The sequence below is a fragment of the Dermacentor albipictus genome, chromosome 8 (genome assembly GCF_038994185.2).
Source record: "Dermacentor albipictus isolate Rhodes 1998 colony chromosome 8, USDA_Dalb.pri_finalv2, whole genome shotgun sequence".
Classification (NCBI taxonomy): Eukaryota; Metazoa; Arthropoda; class Arachnida; order Ixodida; family Ixodidae; genus Dermacentor; species Dermacentor albipictus.
The window spans coordinates 134,330,155-134,350,000 of record NC_091828.1 but is presented as its reverse complement, the minus strand read 5'-3'; the positions used below and the strand labels follow the sequence as shown (position 1 = coordinate 134,350,000).

The window sequence follows — 19,846 nt, the reverse complement described above, 5'->3', positions numbered from 1 at the left end:
CTTTTAAACAGGAACCGCGATTCATGGGTAATCACGGCTAAGCTGGTCCAATGCTTCTGTGTTTCTTTTATGCCTGTGTTTGCTATGCCTCTTGTGCAAGTTGTGCGCAGTTGACAGAGTCAACAAGCTTCTCATTTATCACGTTTCATGAAGAGATCGCGCACGCATCGATAGCAACTTTTGCCGTATCTCCTTGTTCTTGCGTCTGCTCTGTTTGTCGCTAGTGTCGGGGTGTCTTGGGCGCATGCGCGCATTCTCCTGCTGCAGCGAAATATTTCCAACAAACGTTCACAGTTGTCAGTAGCACTTGTCCCGTCTGTCTCGCATCACATTCTCCCGTGTTTCGCGCTTAACCGTACTAAAATATACATGCAAGTGTGGTCTTCTGTTGGCAATAGTTTTCAACCGTCAATAGACTTCGCGTATTCCAACCGGAGTGCGCGCGCGATCCGCCCTCGTGCCGACACAGCATACACCACATTTTTCGAGGCTATCCGCCGTGCGGCTGTCCGCATCGGTCCGCAGGCCGCTGGACGCGGGCGGAACGGGCGGCCGGATTGAGCGAGATTGAGCCATAAGACGAGCTTAGTGACTGTACTCGACGGTACAGCAGGCGCTCGGGTTCAGTGGTAGCAAAATGGTAGTAGTGACATATTAAAGCACAGGACGACAAGTACTCGTTTTCACTTTACGAAAAAACTATACCGTTTTATCAGGTACAGCACAAAGTGAATGCTGACTCCCTTTTCTACTCGGACTTAGTGCCAATACAACCATATATAATTTAGTTTTTGTTTGAGTAACTCACTCGAGTCAGCGGCTTTCTGCTTCTAAAATGCTATTGCTGGCACGTACTTATCGATGCACTCTATTCTGGAACAATTTACACCCCTGAATTATGTCCGGCAACACTACAAGTCTTTTGTCGTTACAGGGCATAGGTTTGGTTGCACAATCTATAATATGGTCGAAATGCCACGCATAAACTGCATACGTGACGTGCGCCTGTCAAACAGCTAGCCAGATTGCAAAAAAAAAGAAGTCTAGATTCTCCCGACGCGCAAATGTTGCGGAAAAGGAGGTGTAAAAATTTGCCACCATTTCCCATATCATCAATTATGTCAGTCTGTCTAGTGCGTCCCATATGTGACCCACACCAAAGAGAAAGTGCGGCAGGGAATTCAGTGTAGCAGCGTCGTCCTGTAGAATAAAGCACCATGTTGTGGCATCTCTGCACGATTACTTAACAGCCTTCTTTGCAATGCGTCCCGCGTCAGAAGGAACGATATCGAAAAGTAGTTCTCGTTCACTCACATCATGGCGTCATGTATCATCTTGATACAAATCATGCCGAACGCAACAAGGTATTGCACAGTTAATCCACTCCAATGTTGCTCAAATTTGAGGGAAGGCGAGCTTTTCACGTCAAAATTACGAGCGTCAGCGGCAAAGTTCGAAACATGGAGAACAACATCGCAATGCGCGCGGTGTAGAGAAAAGCAAGGTTTCCCACGCCGACACTCCAAAGCTTCGACGCAGCAAGCAGGCTTTGCGAGAGGCAAATGCCTTTCCTGGGCGGCACAGCTCAAACCACTCTGCATTCAAAATCAGAAGGCGCCTCATGCATCCAAGATTCCGGCTACAGAATCCCTGTGCTGCTTAATGCTGCACCGGAAGGCCTTGAAACAGCCTATCTTTCATCCTTAGACGGTTTGGATGCTTCTGACGGGTGGGCCTGCATGCGCTTTTAAACTTTATTACTTTTCTCTAGCTTTGGCCGCTCGCAGGCTGCGCATAATAACTTTGTTTCGTGTTTGTGGCTGCCGAATGATAAGTTGTGCGAAGTAGGGAGCCTGTCAAACTTGTACCATCATCAATCACTGCTGAAATGCTTCTGGGTCAGCAGTTCGGGGCACGCTACTCTTATGAATGTATGCCACAACAATCGATAATATTGATGACAGAACATCTGTGGTAATGTTACTAGTGAATGCGAAAGGCGCTTAGTTATCGCGTGTGCTCAGGAATAACTAGACCAGGAAAATCAAACAGCGTGGCTTCTCCAGTGTGTTTTACAAGATCATATCCAGCCAGCCGCGCCATTTGCAGCTGGCCATACGCAATGACGAGGAGCTGAACAAGCTCCTCTCCGGGGTGATCATCCCCGAAGGAGGGGTCGTGCCCCGAATTCACCCTCAGTTCCTGCTCTCAGTGTCGCGCGGCACGGCCGAGAACGTGGACGAGCCGGCAGGACTTGAACCGCCGCGCGAGAATTTATAATTTATTTTATGATTTTATGTATTTTACACATGGCAACACACACATGGCAATAAATATTTTAGCCCTATGGCCCGCGCTTTCATGTTTTTCATGACGTACACCTCGCACATGCTATGATGAAACCACTGACGCACAGAAAACGCACACTAAAGGGACGCATGTCGCAGATTCAATTTTGCGGCAACTAGTATAGAACGTACGCGACACTAAAACATATCCGTACTTTGTCCAGTAGCGCTTCATTCGCATTCTGGTGCATACAGTCAACTTTTACAAAGTGACACGCCATGGTATTTCAGCTAGTCGCTATAGCGTTGCACTGCTGACGTTCCTTCCTGATGTTGCGGCCGAATTTCGATGACGTGGGAATATAGAAATGCGTGATGCATAGGCTGTATGAGCTCGGCGGCGGGGAGATATCTCGTGATAGTTCGACGCTGACAAAATGTGGGGAAAATGGCGCAGTTTCGACCAAATGGTGGAGCATCGATTGCGATAGCAAATTAGTAGACAGATATACGAGGGATAGATTTATCGGCCATATAAACTTGCAAACATTCACTTGGTGTCTCAATAAGTGCAGTGTCAGCACGCATATGCAAACACAAGCACATCACACTCGATGACCGCGGACACTCGCTGTCCAAACGCTGGTGTGACCAAGCGCAGTAGCAGCGGCGCGATTTCCGAGCTGTCCTTCGCTTCAACCCAAACAGCGGCGAGAACACAACACCCAGAAATGTATGATCAGTCTGCTGCAGATCACTTTCAATACACGGCGCGGATAGGCCCGATAGGATAGGATGCTCCGGATGGGCCCGTAACTTGATGTATTGATGACGTGTGAATAAATTAGAAAAAATTCCGGGGTTTTGTCGTGCCACATCTACGATATAACTGAAGTACGCCGATGTGGGGGCAAAAGCGTCCGTAGCGTAACGGTCAGGCTATCGGGCTGCTGTGCTAGAGGTATGGCGTTCGCGTAGTTAAAGAACTGGTAGTTTGACACGAAGCGCGTACAATTGACAACCATAGCAAGGTTCAGCGTTGTGCTTGGGCTCCTCGGACGGTGTTCAAAGTATGCGCGGTTTTGACATCTATCCTCGTATGATGCAGCACTTAAGGCGACTCCTGCCGAATAAATAAACAGCGCCGTATGAGCTGCTAAACTTCTGACAGCGCTGCCGTGTTGAAGAGCGCCACCAGTGGTGTTGCATGCATCGCACATCGACGGTGCACGAGGCAAGGCTGACAAGAAGCCATCAGCGTTCGGAAAACGTGCCAAATGTTTACGCGATCTGGCTTGCGTGCGGAAAATTTTTAAGTCTCCCCGTTGAGGAATGCATGCATGTGTGACGTAATAGGTTTAGTCGCGGTGTTCTGTGCTAGAACTCCTGAGATGGACACGGAAAGGAAGCACTATCGTCCCTGATAAGCGATAGGCTCGACGCACGGTTGAGCGCGCTGCAATACGATAACGCACGAGCGCTGTCACGTGGTATTTTTTCACCTTCCCCGAGCTTTCTTTAAAGGCTGGAAGATATCACCATGCGGCATGTGCAACGTTGCCACAAAAAAGTTGATCGGTCATTTTGGAATGCTCTCTAAAACGTAACGATGCGCCACTTGGCCATAAAGGGAATACTTAAAATGTTGCATAATTGATCTTACATAACTAACTAAAGCGGAACACAAAAAAATAGCCTAAGGAGGGCCACATGACGGCAAACCATATGTCATTGCTTTCACACAAGTGCGGTTAGCCACTTTTATAAAAACCCAGTTCAAGTTGCGTGATACACCCTGTATATAGGGTATCCCTGCTAACTTGAGCCAAGTTTAAAATTTTGCAAATGCCACGTAATTGGACAGAACAAGGTGATGATGTCCGCCATCGCTTGGAGATATTTAGATATATTTTTTAATTCTACCTAATTACATAATTAGTTCTAATGAATGATTATTCTTATCGAATGTTATATTCAGATGAAAAGTGTCAGTGAGGAAGTTGTAGAGCAACATGAAAAACTCCCGATACAACTGTTTGTTGCTCCATACGTGCTACATAAAAGTGCTTTTCCGAGCGTGAAAGGAGCCCGCGAATACACACCAAGTGCCTCGAGCGGCCCGTCGCGCGATAACATTGCGTGAAAGAGCGTAGGCTAGGGCGCGTCGATATTCCATAACTGAGGTTTTTTAGCGCACGAAAAGGGACTAAAGACAGTGGCAAGACGCGGACACAGCGCTAACTTCCAACAATTGTTTTATTCCACGAAGTGGTACACATATATATAGGTAACACACACCACCGTACGCATGCGCATATGTACTGATTTCTAATCAAGCCAAGCATGCCACTAGCATTTCGGATTACGTAGTCGGTATGAACATTCCAAGAGAAGTTAACAGAGATATGCACACCTAGGTATTTATGAGGACGAACTAATTCGAAGGGATAGAGTGAGAGTCAAACATTTATTCATGATGATTCGGTGTGGTCGATTCAGTCGCTATTCCCCTCATTTTTCTGCGCCATTGTTAGGGACAACGCTTTCTGCCTTTTTTTACGCGGCAACGATAAAACGCAACGGGGGGAATTGTTACTTGCTTGGCGCATGGGTATGTTGTGCGAATCTCAACAACAAAAAAATTGATGTTCAGGACGTTGTTACCTTCTTTTGTGACCGAGAAAAGCAAAACTACTAGCTGACTAGTTCATTAGCTTGTTCATATATTCATTTGTATGCATGTTTCAGTATATGTACGGCTTGTCCTTGGCCAGAAATTCTGCCTTCGATTTGCAAGTATCTCGACGCTTTCATACATTTGTTATTGACACTTATTTTCTATATTCCACCATATTCTTCAATTTCTCGTTTACTTAAGTGCTCGTAGTACCAAGTGCCTCGCCGTGCTCTACTACACTGCTCATCAAATCACGCGCAACGATTAAAGAGCTTGCCATTTTGCGTACGTGCATGTGTGCGTTCCTTTGCTCATTTCCTCGTGCTATACATATGACAACGGAACGCTGTGGGAAAGCGAGGGACAAAAGTTTTCAGTATGGCCGAACTAATCAAGCGATCAGTCGCATAAAGTGAAGGTGAACTTTTGTTTGAAATTGGTCTGGGCGGGTAAAAGTATTTATTAGACCAGCGGCGCACGCACCGACTAACTAGGTTTATTAAATGTGACCCAACGATTTGAGATCCTGCCAGCCCCTTCCGCATGGATGATTTCACGAAACCACAGCAATTCCCAGAAGTCTCCACTGGTAAGGGAGTCAGAGGGACTTCAAGATGTTCGGTTGAACACTCAACTTCTTTCGATATGATGACACTGCCATTACGAAGCTGGAAACATTCTCGGAGTAGTGCACAAAATGCGTGTTTATATTGTCAAACTCTTGCAGCCGTAGGCTCCAGCACGCCAATCGTCCCAAAGGGTCTTAAAGGTTTGTCAACCAACACAGTGAATGGTGGTCGCTGATAACTGTGAAGTGGCGGCCATACAAATATGGGCGAAATTTCATAACAGCCCATACTAAGGCGAGGCATTCCTTCTCAGTTGTGGAGTAATTAGCCTCTGTGCGTGAGAGTGTTCTGCTTGCATTGGCAAGTGCTCTTTCTGTGCCCTCCTGCCACTGCACAAGAACAGCTCCCAAGCCAACATTTCTGGCATTAGTGTGGAGCGATGTAGGAGCGGTCTCATCAAAGTGAGCAAGCACTGGAGGTGTCTGGAGACGTTTCCGCAAGTCAGTGAATGCACCTTGCTCTTCGTCGCCCCATACAAAAGCAACGTCGTCTCTCGTCAGGCTAGTTAACGGCGACGCAATGCGAGCAAAGTCCGCAATAAATTGCAGGTAATAGGCACAGAGGCCCAGAAAGCGCCTGACAGCCTTTTTATCGGTTGGTGCTGGAAACTGTGCTACGGCCGCAATTTTCTCAGGATCTGGGCGAACACCTGCATGGCTGACGACGTGACCGAGAAACTGTAGTTCCCCGAAGCCAAAGTGGCACTTCTCCGGCTTCAGGGTGAGGCCGGCGGACCGGATGGACTGCAGAACCGCTTCAAGCCGTTCGAGGTGTTCTTCGAAAGTTGCGGAGAACACGATGACGTCGTCCAGGTACACTAAGCAGGTTTTCCACTTCAGACCCGAAAGCACCGTATCCATGAGGCGTTGGAATGTGGCAGCGGCAGAGCACAAGCCGAAAGGCAAGACTTTAAATTCGTATAGGCCGTCTGGCGTCACAAAAGCAGTTTTTAGAGCGCAGCTCTTTGGCGTCCGTTCCTGGGTTTCGCGTCGTCGTCGGCCTTGTAACCAGCTCGCCGACGAATCTGCTCCGCCGCCGCCGCGCATGCGCGCTGTCGGCTCTCCGGGCGAGGGAGGATGATGGAAGGGAGGAGGAGACTGTGGAGGAGGGCTGGCTACACAAATGGCTCTTTGGCGTCCGTTCCTGGGTTTCGCGTCGTCGTCGGCGTTGTCGTCGGCCTCGTAACCAGCTCCACCCCCCTTTCATCCCCCCAGCGCTAGCAGCGACCGACTGATACCGCTTTCGTGAGTCCGCTACCGCACTCACGAAAGACGTCGTGCACTTCCTGCAACTCGCATTAACCGTCCATCGATCCACACCGATGTTAGTAGTGGGGGACTTTAATGTTGACATAAAGACAAACAGCAATTTCCTAACACTTATGCGGGAGAACATCCCGTTCCTCACGCTCGTAACGCGTCCCACGGCTGTGACAACCTCGCGAGGCACTTGTATAGATCTCGTCTTTGAGAATCAAGCATTGGTGTACCAAGTCGAACATATATCAGTCTATTTCTCCGACCACAAAGCTTCCTTCATGACTGTCAAGAACTGTTAGTGCAGTCTTTGTTAAAGGAATACGTGTGAAAAATAAAAAAAAAATTCTGTGATAGCGCATACATGTGTTGCTCGATTTCTTTGCCAAAATCTATCGAAAAGGTGAAACAGCTTATTTGCTGCGCTCAAATTTCGCATTAGGAAGTAACGTAATCGTCGGTAATTTTTTTCACGGTCTCTCGGATCTACGTCGATTTGCCAATATCCGCTTTTTAAGTCCATTGAAGAGAAGTAACGCGCGTGACGAAGCCTGTCGAGTGAATCATCTATACGGGGAAGCGGTTACACGTCTTTCTTTGTCACTTGATTTAGTTTTCGGTAGTCCACGCAGAAACGCAAGCTGCCGTCTTTTTTCTTAACTAGAACTACAGGAGATGCCCAGGGACTCGTTGACGGTTGAATCACGCCGTCTTCCAGCATTTTTGTCATTTGTTGTATGGCTTCACGTTCTCTGGGAGCCACATGATAAGGATTTTGGTGAATTGGTTTTGCCGTATCCTCTATAATTATCCGATGCTTCGTTAGAGGTGTCCGTCCGACGCTGGACGTCGACGCAAAGCAGTCATTGAACTTCGAGAACAGCGTGAGAAGCCGCTCTCGTTCGTGCTGCGACAAAGCAGTGCTGACGTCGAGTGCAGAAGTTGGGTCTTGCGTAGGTGCTTCTTTGAGTGGCGAACAGCAGCCTCGAACATCCGCAACACCATCAAAATATGCCACAACCATGCCCTTTGGAAGGTATCGTCGCTCTGAGCTAAAATTGGTTAGTAACAAGTTAGTGCGCCCGTCGGTGACATTTACGATTCCTCGTGCGAGCGAGATACCATGAGTTATTTGGTCCGCAACACCCTCGCAATGAAACGGTGCGTCACATGCTACCGTAACAAGGGTGCATGATCGAGGCGGGATGACGACGTCATCTTCTGCTAGACGAAAGGAGTTGCGTTGCGGTGATAAGCAATGGACTAAACCAGGGCTCTTATAAACCGTCACCATGCGGTCCGGAATGTTAATTACGGCGCTGTATTCTTTCAGGAAATCCATTCCAATAATCAAATCATTACAGCACACAGGAAGAACGATGAAAGTGGCCACGAAAGAAGAATCCCGGATGCTAATTCTAGCAGTACATCTTCCAATAGGCAACAGTAATTGCCCGCCTGCCGTCCTTATGTGGGGCCCCGTACATGGCGTCCTTACTTTCTTCAGACAGAGGACGAGTTCCTGACTCATTATAGAGAAGTCGGCACCAGTGTCGACTAACGCTGTCACCGGCTGTCCATCCACCAAAACATCAATGTCGGCGCTCACAATCTCTTCGGTGTCGGGGTTTATCGGATTCACGTCGTTCTGCGGCGAGAGTGTCGGGGGCTTTTTATTGTCTTGCGGTGGGCCTGGAACCTTACCCCCAGAGGTCACCGCCTTCAGTTTCCCCGGCGTGGGCTGGGCGACCTTCGTCCTCGGAGGTCAGCAAAACTACGTCCAGTAAGGGAAGGCGCCTGACATGGAGGGGTTGGAGAGCGCGACCGACGGCCGAAATCGGACTGAACATGTGCACGGCACAGATTCGTCATTCGGGTGCGCTATTGGAGGTCCCTGAAAAGCAGTTTCGTCGCGGCGTAGCATGGAGTCGTCATTGGCACGTCGACCATAGGACCACGGACGAAAAGGTCGAAATGATGTATCGCGATGCCAGCAATGACGCGAAATGTGGCCGGCGCCTCCGCAGTGAAAAGCGAGTGGGCGCCTATCGACGGTGCGCCATGCGTCGGTTCTCCGAATTTGCGGCCGTCCCGTAGTGTCGTTTTGCGGCGTTGAACGAGGCACTGTGAACGGCGGCGGGTGGTATGACTGTAGCTGCGTGACGGGTGCGCGCCTCGAAGCCTCCTCTTGCGGCGGCGACCAAGGAGCGACTGTCGGAGGCTGGTGGTACGGCGGTGTGGTTGTAACGGGTGGTGGACATCCGACAGTGGCTGCGTAGGTTATGGGACGCTGGTGATCTTGAAGATCGGTTGCAGGTAACGCCTGCCTGGTTTCGTCATGTACCACTCCGGCGATTGATGCTACGGGTCTATCCATTGTCGGTGTCAGAATCTTTTCAATTTCTTCTCTGACGAGTTCTCTGATCAATTCTCGCAAGGGGTTCTGATACTCGCGAGTCACTGCGGCGGCATTGATTATGGTACTGGTGGACAGTGTATCGTACTGTCTGCATCTCTGATGAAGGGCCCGCTCAATAGCCCTATCCTCTTTGATAAAGTCAGCGACGGTGATTGGTGGATTCCGCACAAGTGCCGCGAACAACTGCTCTTTTACACCTCGCATGAGGTAGCGCAACTTTCTTTCTTCAGTCATGTTCGGGTCGGCTCTACGAATGAGGTGGGCCATGTCCTCGGCGAACATTGTGACCGCCTCATTAGGTTGTTGTACCCGCAGCTCCATCATCTGCTGGGCACAGTCGCGTCGGTCAGCACTCGCAAAAGTATCTGTGATTTTCTGACGAAAGTCATTTCATGTCGTTAAGCTAGCTTCGCGGTTTTCGTACCAAGTACGGCCGCTGTCGTCTACAAAAAAAGTCCTCTACAAAAGAAACTTTTCTTCGACCGGGTCTCCCTATCTGCTCGTCATTCCTGAAGCTCTTCGTACGCAAGTACTTCAAGCCTGTCACTACGAGGTGACTTCTGGTCACTTAGGCTACACGAGAACATTGGTCAGAGTGCAGCAGAGGTACTACTGGCCGAGGCTTAAGACCACCGTGAAACATCATGTCCACACTTGCCTCGACTGCCAGAGGCGCAAGTCGCCTCCGTCGAAACCAGCCGGCCTCCTGCAACCCGTCCAGGTTCCTCGAAGACCATTTGACCAAATCGGAATGAATGTATTGGATCCGCTTCTTACTTCTACTGCAGGGAATCGCTTTGTTATCGTAGCAACCGACTATCTCACACGTTAAGTTGAAACAAAGGCAATCCAGAGAAGCACAGCGGCAGAGGTGGCGCGCTTTTTCATTGAGCACAATGTGTTGCGACACGGCGCACCGACCGTCGTAATAACAGACAGAGGAACCGCATTCACGGCTGCGCTTTTAGATCACGTCTTGCTGCTAAGTGGAACGGCGCATCGGAAATCAACCACCTACCATCCAAAAACCAACGGATTAACAGAACGCCTGAACAAAACAATTCAAGACATGCTCTCCATGTATGTGGATGTTGAACATAAAAATTGGGAGGACATCCTACCGTATATCACCTTTGCATATAACTCGGCGAAACAAGAGACGGCGCGCATAACTCCGTTCACCCTTGTTCATGGGCGGGATGTACAAACGATGTTGGATGCGATGCTTCTACATGACTTCGACGACACTGATACGGACGCCGCTGTGTTTACGCAAAGCGCAGAAGAGGCTCGGCAACTCGCGCGCTTGCGGATCTGCCAGCAGCAAGACTACGACGCAGGGCGCTATGATCTTCACCGTCGAACAGTAATCTATGACGTCGGCGACAGAGTGTGGGTTTGGACACCCATACGAAAACAAGGCCTCTCCGAGGAGCTGTTAAGGTAATACTTGAGACCATATCGAGTATTGCGCCGATTCAGTGACGTCACGTACGAGGTCGTCCCCGATAGTCCCAATTGTACGCGGCGCCGCACGCACCGACCTGAACTTGTGCACGTTGTCCGCATGAAGCCGTACGTGAGCGAATAGCTATGCGAGAGACCTTTAATTCCGCAAGTGACACTTCTGGTCTAGCATCGGGACGATGCTCTCTTAGGGAGGGACAAATGACGCGTCTATTCTTCTATGCAGACGACAACGAAGATAGGGACATGAACGGTCTTCGTCTAGTGGGTCAGTGGGATTTCGGCGAGGACGAAGAAGATGTGTCTCTGGCCTGTTTTGTATTTGTACAATAGTCCTGCGGCTCTTGAACGTCTCCCTGTCTACAGTCCACGTTGTACTGGGACAATATCATGTAGCCGGTTTGGTAAAGGCGGCCTTCACTGACCATAATTGCGCTGCCCTGCTCTGTCACGATGAAACCCGAAACAACCTGGCTATCGAGTCACTGAAAGAAAAAGAAAAAAAGAAAACACGCAGAAAACGTGGGAACCTTGCTCTTAAACACGAGATGCCTTCGCTTTCAAGTGAGCGAGTAACTCTGCGGGTGCGCCTATAATGAGAACTGTGCTTGGGTAAAAGTGCTGCAAGCAAACACTGAGCCATGCCCAATTAAATGCGGCGCCAGCTTCTTTGATTATCGGAGATGCGCTGGTTTCTTTGCCTGCGGAGAGGACTTTGAGTGCTTTGGCACTGCGGGTTTTGCTCTTAAATTTATATTTCGTTGCTTATCACTTTCGTGTGTATCGCTTTACATGTTCCCATTACTTGCAAAGCTACATCTGCTCATTATATTTCAGAGTACACTAAGCGCCCCAAAAGACTGCATGATGACTCATGTATAAAGAAGTCGGCATAAAATAAGGATGACCGAGGGGCGTGTTCACTTTGTGCTTTCACAACACCGAAAAAAATAACTAGAAGTTCCGTAAAGTGGTTATGTGATTTAAATCTTTTGCTTTATTATAGTACTAAGCCCTACGTCTCAATGCGAGCATTCTTTTCGTCCTAGTAAAAATAATTGCAGAGATGCTCTGCCTGCACCTACACAAGAAGGAATAGAATAATAGAATCCCTGTTTTATATATCCTTTGATACAATGCCACTACATAGTTTCATGTATTTAGAACATGTGTGTTTAAAATGAATGGTTATGTATTGTTTGAATGTTGCTTGTCGTCACCATGTTGCTTATGACAAAAATAATGGCTACAAGGACTGTAATAATTAGCTAGACACAGACCGTAGCTAAGCATGCTAGGAGCACAGTTGATATGGCGAAGTGCAGAATATAAGAGAAGCCTGGGATACATCTGAAGTTTCTTCGATGTTGAGGATTTGTACATTCCATCCACTAATTCAAAGTTGAACGTGGTACGGCGACCTAATGCCATATATTGAATAACGAAACCAGTTTTACCAAAGCATGCAAAGCGGGAGAACGAAAGATTGATACAATTCTTTTCCTTCGGAAAGGGGCTGCTGTTAGAGGGAGGGGTTGCTACACTAAAAATAAAACATTCATAAGCATTTACATGAAAACGCTTTAGCAAAGATTAAAACAATATAAGATATAAGTAACCTGCACATATAGCTTAAAAGCGTAACACTTATGAAAAAGGAAGACAGTTTGGGTTTCTGTTAAAGAAATAACAACAACAAAAAACGCTTACACATGTTTTGCTGAACTGATCACACATGTAACAGGTATTGGTTTTGATTTGTTAAAGCACAAGAGCTTTTTCTAGACTGAACCAGAATTTAAGAAACAAAGGCTGGCCATAACAAAACAACAGCCTTGGTACTTCTTGGTGCTTACGGACACTGGGCCTGCATTTCTGTGGCCCCGTTCCACGAATATTTCTTTGTTATTCACGCACAGCTTGACAGCTGCATTCAGAATCATGTGTCAGCACTCCGCAAAGAGTGTTCGATGCACCTCTTTAATCCCCGTTTAAAGTAAAGGCTGTAAATTAAATAAAAGTGGAGTGAACAGCTCCTTTGAACCCATCTTTCACGCTTAGTCATCGTAGACGATCCACGCGCTATAATCTAACTCTGCTTTCGTCGATCGATCGCGGTTTTTCATGGATACCACGTGTCCTGTTTGCCTCCTGCGCCCGACAAGCGCTCCTCGGGAGAAATAACGAGCGGTGGTTGGCACTAATGCATCAACACCAATCTTTCCAAAAGGACCTTGGAGGGCACAGTAATGGGAGGTCTCAAATTCAGTTCTCCCAGTGACCGGGAAGAGGAGAGTGATTTTGCTGTCAATACACCATGACGTGCTTACGGTGCCGGAATTGTGGGTTGAAACGCGCCTTTAATGTCATGTGGTTGTACACAAAAGCCCATTCATGTGATTAAGGTTAATAAGTGAAGAAAAGTATTTTAGGTTGGGCTTTATTTTCATTTCCAATTTCACATACACATGAAGCTGCAGAAATGCGTCCAATAGACAAAGTGTTCGTAAGACATGCAATTAATTTTCCCTCACATCAAACGACAAATGGCACTTACTGGCACCTCTATGTAAGAGTAAATTGCTAGTCTTTTTCTTATACGGGAGTTCCTTGATAAATACCAAATAAAATTCTGGGGTTTTGTGTGCCAAAACTGCGATAGGAGGCCCGTTGCAGGGGGAAGCTCTGGATCAATTTTGACCACCTGGGGATTTTAAACGCGCACCCAATGCAGAGTACGGGTGCGTTTTTGCATTTCGCTCCCATCGAAATGCAGTCGCCGCAGCCGGGATTTGATCACGTGCCTCTGGGCATAGCAGCGCAACGCCAAAGCCACTACGCCGCCACGGCGGGCAGGTCTGTCCTAGCGCGCAGTTGTTGTTAGGAGAGGATAAGACAGAGCAGTCGTAGCGAAATACCATCGCTTCGACTTGCGCCGGGCTGTCTAATACATTTTACTGCGCAGAGCAGAAATGTATTATTGCTCTTCGTCCTCTAATACTTGCGCCAGCACGCCTGACCAACGAGCTCAAACGAAATCCACGCCAGGAAACCGAGTGTCCGAGGCGTGACGCTGCAGTGCAGCGTTCCCAGTGGGAAGCTCAACTCGATTCCGCGGGGGAAATGCGACTATGCAGGGGAATTCATTAATTCAATACAAATTCCCCGAATTTTAAGGCCATGGAGTGAATAGCGGGCACTTCTTTCAAGATAGCCGTACCTTCCATAATATTGTCTCGTATCAACACGTAAGACTCCTTAGAATAGCCCCGCACTATTCCCTTTATCGTACGGATTATGGTGTGAGGCAGGGGGAAGTTGCTTTTTTGTAAAAGCGTAATTGTTGATGAAAACCAGATTCTTCAAGGCCAAGCGTATCACGGCAGCTCAGAGTGACGAGGAGTTGTATTCATATAGGAGGTTGTGGCCAAGTACTGCACCAGGGTGGCCAATCCTGCTCTGGTGAGGGAGTGCGCTACCGGTTCTGGTCACCGGGGCCAGGCCACACTCCAGGCCTGTTTTTGCAATTTTATCAACACGCGGTTATTTTAATCCGGTGGAAAATTGCGCGGCATCGGAATTCGAACCACGGACCTCTTGCACGCGAGGCGGGTGTTCTACCTCTACGCCACCGCTGCAGACCACTTTCTACTTTGACCACATATATACACGGATGGCTCTTCCACTCAGAACAGCTCCACCGGCGCAGTGGTTATACCATCACGAACTTACCGCAGGTGGGGAACGATCCCACAACCTTCGCATCGTTCTAAATTTGCCGCAGTTGAGTATCGTTCCCCACCTGCGGCAAGTTGTTTTTTCATCCACTTTCATTCCCCTTAATTTATCGGTTCTTTGTTTCATTTATTAGGCACAAGTAATTTCCCCTATGTTGTCCTTGGTGTCAGTGTTTTTTGGCTTCTTATGATATTACTAATAAATATCGGGCCCCTCGGTTAACCCCCTTTCTTCTTACTCACTGTGCAAAATTTTGGTGTTCGGATGTACAATGTGCTAATTTAAACTTTATGTGAACTCTGCATTAGCACATTCGGACCTTTACTTATATTTACTGCTGATATTGTCACGTGGTATTGACGGTGAAGGAAGCAGAAAATCTGTAATGGCGAAAATAGTTTTATCGGTCGAACCTCTGCCCTCAATTATTAACAGGCTACATTTAAAGCACACTGATAGCGGCGATCACAGTCAGCGATCGTGGAAAATCTGATCAGCGGGTCATACGCTTTGGCTTTTATACACCAGTCACCGAAGGTTCCAGAGTAATCGCTGGTACCCGCGTGTCTTCCAGAAAGTTCTACACCATTCGTGCAGCGCATAAATGCAATCAAATTACACAAGGTTCGGTCAGAACAGACAGCGGATAGAACCATTGATAACATTCGTGAAACGTTCGATAGATGCAGGCACGTCCTGCGCTGTGCGACAACATTTGTTAGGCGGTGAAGCGTGGTCGCCCGATAAACAAGTACAGGTGTCAATATTCTATCTTGTTTGAGTGTGCGTTTCCTTTAGCAGGCCTAGCTTTGTTATGTACTCTTTCCATCTCATTCAAACCTCTCACCCGTTGCAGTGTCTTAGCGGCAATGGTGGTGAACTGCTAAGCACGAGGTCGTAGGATCGAATCCCGGTTGTGACGGTCTCATTGGGTTTTTGCTCCTGCCTACCTTGTGTCATATTGAGCCGTATTGGTTCTGCTGGCCGACGGGACGTTGGCGTGGGCTCATTTGCTTCTTCTGCGATGACTGCCGGATCAGATTTTATTCTTGTACCGGGTCGTCATCGCTATGCCTCCGTAATTGTTTTAATTCATTGCCACTTGTACCCGGCCGGGCTTATTTCTTCTTCACTTCAGCTGACCCTGTCACCTTTTCGTGGAGGCACTTCTACACGGATCGAGCACTTGCAATTCCCGTCATGGCTCATCCATGCAAATAATCACCATTTGTTTTCCACGCTCTACGCTTTCTGTGATCGCTGGCCAGACCCTCAGGATACCAAGCGTTACCGTCCCCAACTTTTTGTTTTGCAATTTGTACTTTGTGTTCTAGATTTCCGCTTTGGGTAGTTTAACACCACTTTTCATTTATATTCATCGGTTTTATACCCGTCATTGCTTTAAGTAGGAGCGGGCTTGCACCCCACATTCTTTTATTGTTTATTTGTACGTGCCGTGTGGCGAAGAATTTCGCGTGGGGGCGAAATGCAAAAAAAGCCGTGTGTCGTGCAAGGGGGGGGGGGGGCATTTTAGAGATCTCCTGGTGGTCAAAATTATTCTGGAGTCCTCCACTACAACGTGCCTCATAATCAAATCGTGGTTTTGGCACGTAAGGCCGCATATTTCAATTTGCTAATTGTTTGCGTGTTTGAGCCGGCCTATTTGGGGATACGTACTGTTTTGCCTAAGAGAGAGGGAGTACCATGTCTCATCCCTCATGACAATCTCTCCTACAGACCTATTAAATTAAAAAAACGACAGGTCTGGTGGTAATATTTCAAGAAGTCTTTTAGGTGTCGGGCCACGCAACGGGCCAGCCAAAAGGTAGGCCTAAGCATCCAGACGCTGGCAAGGACTACATAGGAACGGGAGAGGGACGGCGAGGGAAGAACTGATTGCCCACAGTGTGGCCGAGTTTATTTTATACGTTTTTGCACCAATCAGGCCACGGAGGAAGGAAAACACTGAGGAGGCGCCCGATCTAGTCGGCGTCAAAAGTGTAAAGGAAGTCCCGTGGCATTTTTCGCGGTTGAGGACACATTGTCGTTGCACAATGGCGGTTTTGTTATGGTTGTGCGTGCGTGCGCGTGTGCTTCCCCGTAGGTCTCGTACCGTAGCAAAGGCGCCATGTTTGCAGGATAACGTTAGTCTCCGTGTTTTGTTCCGCTCTGTTACATATGCTATAGACCTGCTACGATTGATGTTTAGCATTGTTTACCCAGCATACCTTCGCGACGATTAATGCTTCACAGACAAGCGCGCAACTATGCAATCCATCCACGCTGTATCGTCGTTTTCGCAGGACCAGAGAGCTGGCTAGTAAATCATCGTTGCCAAAGGTGATGGGCGAGGCGAGCGCCGGCCTGGACGAGACTGGACCCGACATCCGACATAGAGCGTGACACGGAAACAAAGGTGCTCACGTCGAGGTGACCACAGCCAGCATCCTTCGTGGAATCAGCAACTAGCGTGAAGACCTCTCCACCGGAGCCTGACCCTGACAAGCGGACCGTAAGAATGGCCAACTAATTGATCGAAGGGGCCAACGTCGAGGACTTCCGTGGGAAAGACTTAGACATCAAGATGCCAGCTTGCCACGTCGTTGCCTCGTATGCGGGGGCGAACGTGCGGCATTGGAGGCGGAACCCGGCTAAACGATGCGACGTCATGGCGGGACGTTGCGAACAGTTCAACGATTGTAGTTAGCCGAGCAGGTAGAACAGTGAATTTCCCCCAACGAGATAAAGAGGAAAAGAAGTGCATAAAAAGTGGCTCTCGAGTGCTGTGGGAGGGTGCGCCAACTCGTCCGTGTGCTCCTACTCGTGCTCGTACTAGTACTCGAACTCGTGCTAGTACATGCAAACGCATATCATGTGAATTTGTAAATAAACCCCTTCTCCTCTCTTTTGAATGTCTCCTCGGACCTCGCGATCAACCGGCATCTGGCACATCACCAGCCACGGAAACTTAATGAGCGCTCGGACATCCGAATCGCAACAGGCCATGCTTTTTCGGATGCTGTTATGGCCAGGTTCAGTGATAGGTGTGAAACGAGCGCGCATGTGATGCCGCACGGCACGTTCGTGCTAACGTGTCCTCACGGACCGAAACCGCTGTGATTCAGAATATGTACTACCAACCAAAAAGGTTTACGGACTACGGTATGTCAGAAAACGTGCAATTTCCGAGCAGCCAGCTATAGTAGTTAGCAAAACCGAACATCACAATATTGTTCACATATACTGGTAGAAGCTGTCAATGCGAATACTAGGCTGCGTTATGAGGCTGCTCGGAAAATGAACGTTTTCTGAGAATTTTTTTGGTTGACTGTACGATAAATGCCTTGCAGGTCAATGACAGCTGTGCAGTGTTCCTGCTTTTGACAGTGGGCGATACATTTTTGGCAGGCAAAACAGCCATGTGAAAGGATAGGAAAGGATCTGCTGCTGTAAGTAATTAAGGGACGAATCCTCTTTAACGCAGATATCTGTGTGTTCGAGGGACGCAAGGAAGGGATGGCTGGCGGATGCGGCCGTATCGGAAGAAAGAAGGTCGTATGCCTGAGCACATATCAAACGGCGGATGGTCGCACGTAGGCCCGGTCAACACCCTAGTCGCACGCGTACTGTTCGGGACTGCGCGGATGATACGACAGAACTTCATTTCTGGGAAGTTTCGCTTATCGTGAGAACAATACACCTGTTGCCGCAGTCACCTTACCATGAGAACATTTATACCTCGGGCGGCAGTCAGTGTGTTTAAACGCGTAACGACGCTCTCTTCTGCTGGCCTCTTTGTTTGCGGGCTGTGGCTCGTCACGTCTCCGCGATGCATTACCACCCGAAACTTGTTGAATAAAGCAAGACGATGCCTGCAACGCCAAGACCAGCATACGTGTTTGCACTGCAGATAGAATGCAGGTAGACTACCAGATAACTGCAGATAGACTAGCCGTAGGTCGTGATGCGCGCGAAGTGTGCTGCCAGTCATTACCTGTGCATTCTTTCAGTGCAGTTACAATGCATAGATTTATTTTCAGAAATGCTGGCAATATTAGCGGGAGAGTGGCCTCACAATCTAACTTGCGGAGTTCATAACAAGTTCATTTCAATGCTAGAGCACAATACTTCGGCGATGTGACTTGTGCAGCGGTACATCGCGATTGTATACACCGCGATTGGTTCCATTGGTAGTATCACTACGGTGCTTCCACAGCCATGAATCCTGGCGTGTTTGTGCGCCGTAAACAAAAGAGGAGAATCATCCCGACAAGGTGCCAGAGTAACGCCAACTTCCGGCGTCACTGATCTTCACAACGAGTGACGTCCGGGCCTCTCCTCTTTTTTAGTCCTCTATGAATCAGGAAATGGTCATATGACGTTACCACTGGTGATACCTCGTGTAGCTTTGCAGACCTAACCTTTCAAACAACAAGCATGTGTATATTTATCTTGTTTTATTGCGATAGCAAATATATGGGCCCTCCAGGCGCCATTCTACTGTCCGCGTCGCCGTCGCCGTGAGGTTCCATATCAAGTCCAAGGGCGACAAAATCGAGAGTCGGCAATCGTGGCTCAATCTCGCGCGCGCAAGGGAGGAAAGCGGGAAACAAGCGCGCTGTCTTCCGTAGCGCGCAAGGTTCCGGGAGGAGGGGAGGGCGGAGGGGGGGGCGGGGGCGCGTTCTACTCCGGGCACCCCAAGTGACCGCGCCCGCCCGCTCGGGCCGCTATATCTTGAAAGCCATCTGCGACGGGTATAGAGTCCTTCGTGCGCTGTGTTTTCGGGGCTTAGTTCGCGTTGACCTTAGTGCGAAGCTCAATTCGCTCGCTGCTGCTGCCGCGCTTGCTCACTCCAGCGTTTGGGAACGAGTTTCCGTGGTCATCGAGTGATATTAGTTCATGCCTGCTTGTGCGCGTGGGACACCATGCCTCTTAATTTAGTTAGTATGACTATGTTTACGAGTTTATATGGCCGATAAAACAAACTACTCCCCTTACTTCCATAGCTTTTCACTAATTTGCTATCGCAATGAATACTTCGCCTTTCGGCTGAAAGTGCCACGCTTCTTTTTAGATTTCTGGTGACATTTACGAGGGACACCTGGCACATTGCGTATAGGAAGTAAGTGATTACTCTTTTCGACACTTATGTACACGTTTTAGTCACGGCTATTAGAGAGATGCAAATGAGAGAAAGACAGGGAAGTTAAGCAGAGCTGAAGCCTCCGCTTTGATATCCTGCACTAAGGGAGTGGAAAGGAGAAGTAAAGACGGAAAGAAGAGCGGGGACCAAAAGAAAGCTGTGAAAAAGAAAATGGACGGGATCGTATCATTATAGTCTTTCTAATAGGCCACTGCCACGTAAAACAGTC

General features: G+C 48.4%; 1 long non-coding RNA gene across 1 annotated transcript in view; it reads left to right on the top strand.

The window, feature by feature from the left end:
* Positions 1-17,382, top strand: part of LOC135913472 (uncharacterized) — a 38,031-nt gene extending 20,649 nt beyond the window's left edge. The window contains exon 2 of the long non-coding RNA XR_010568030.1: positions 16,778-17,382. This is a non-coding gene — a long non-coding RNA (uncharacterized lncRNA). The remainder of the gene's footprint in view (positions 1-16,777) is intronic.
* Positions 17,383-19,846: the final 2,464 nt, after the last annotated feature.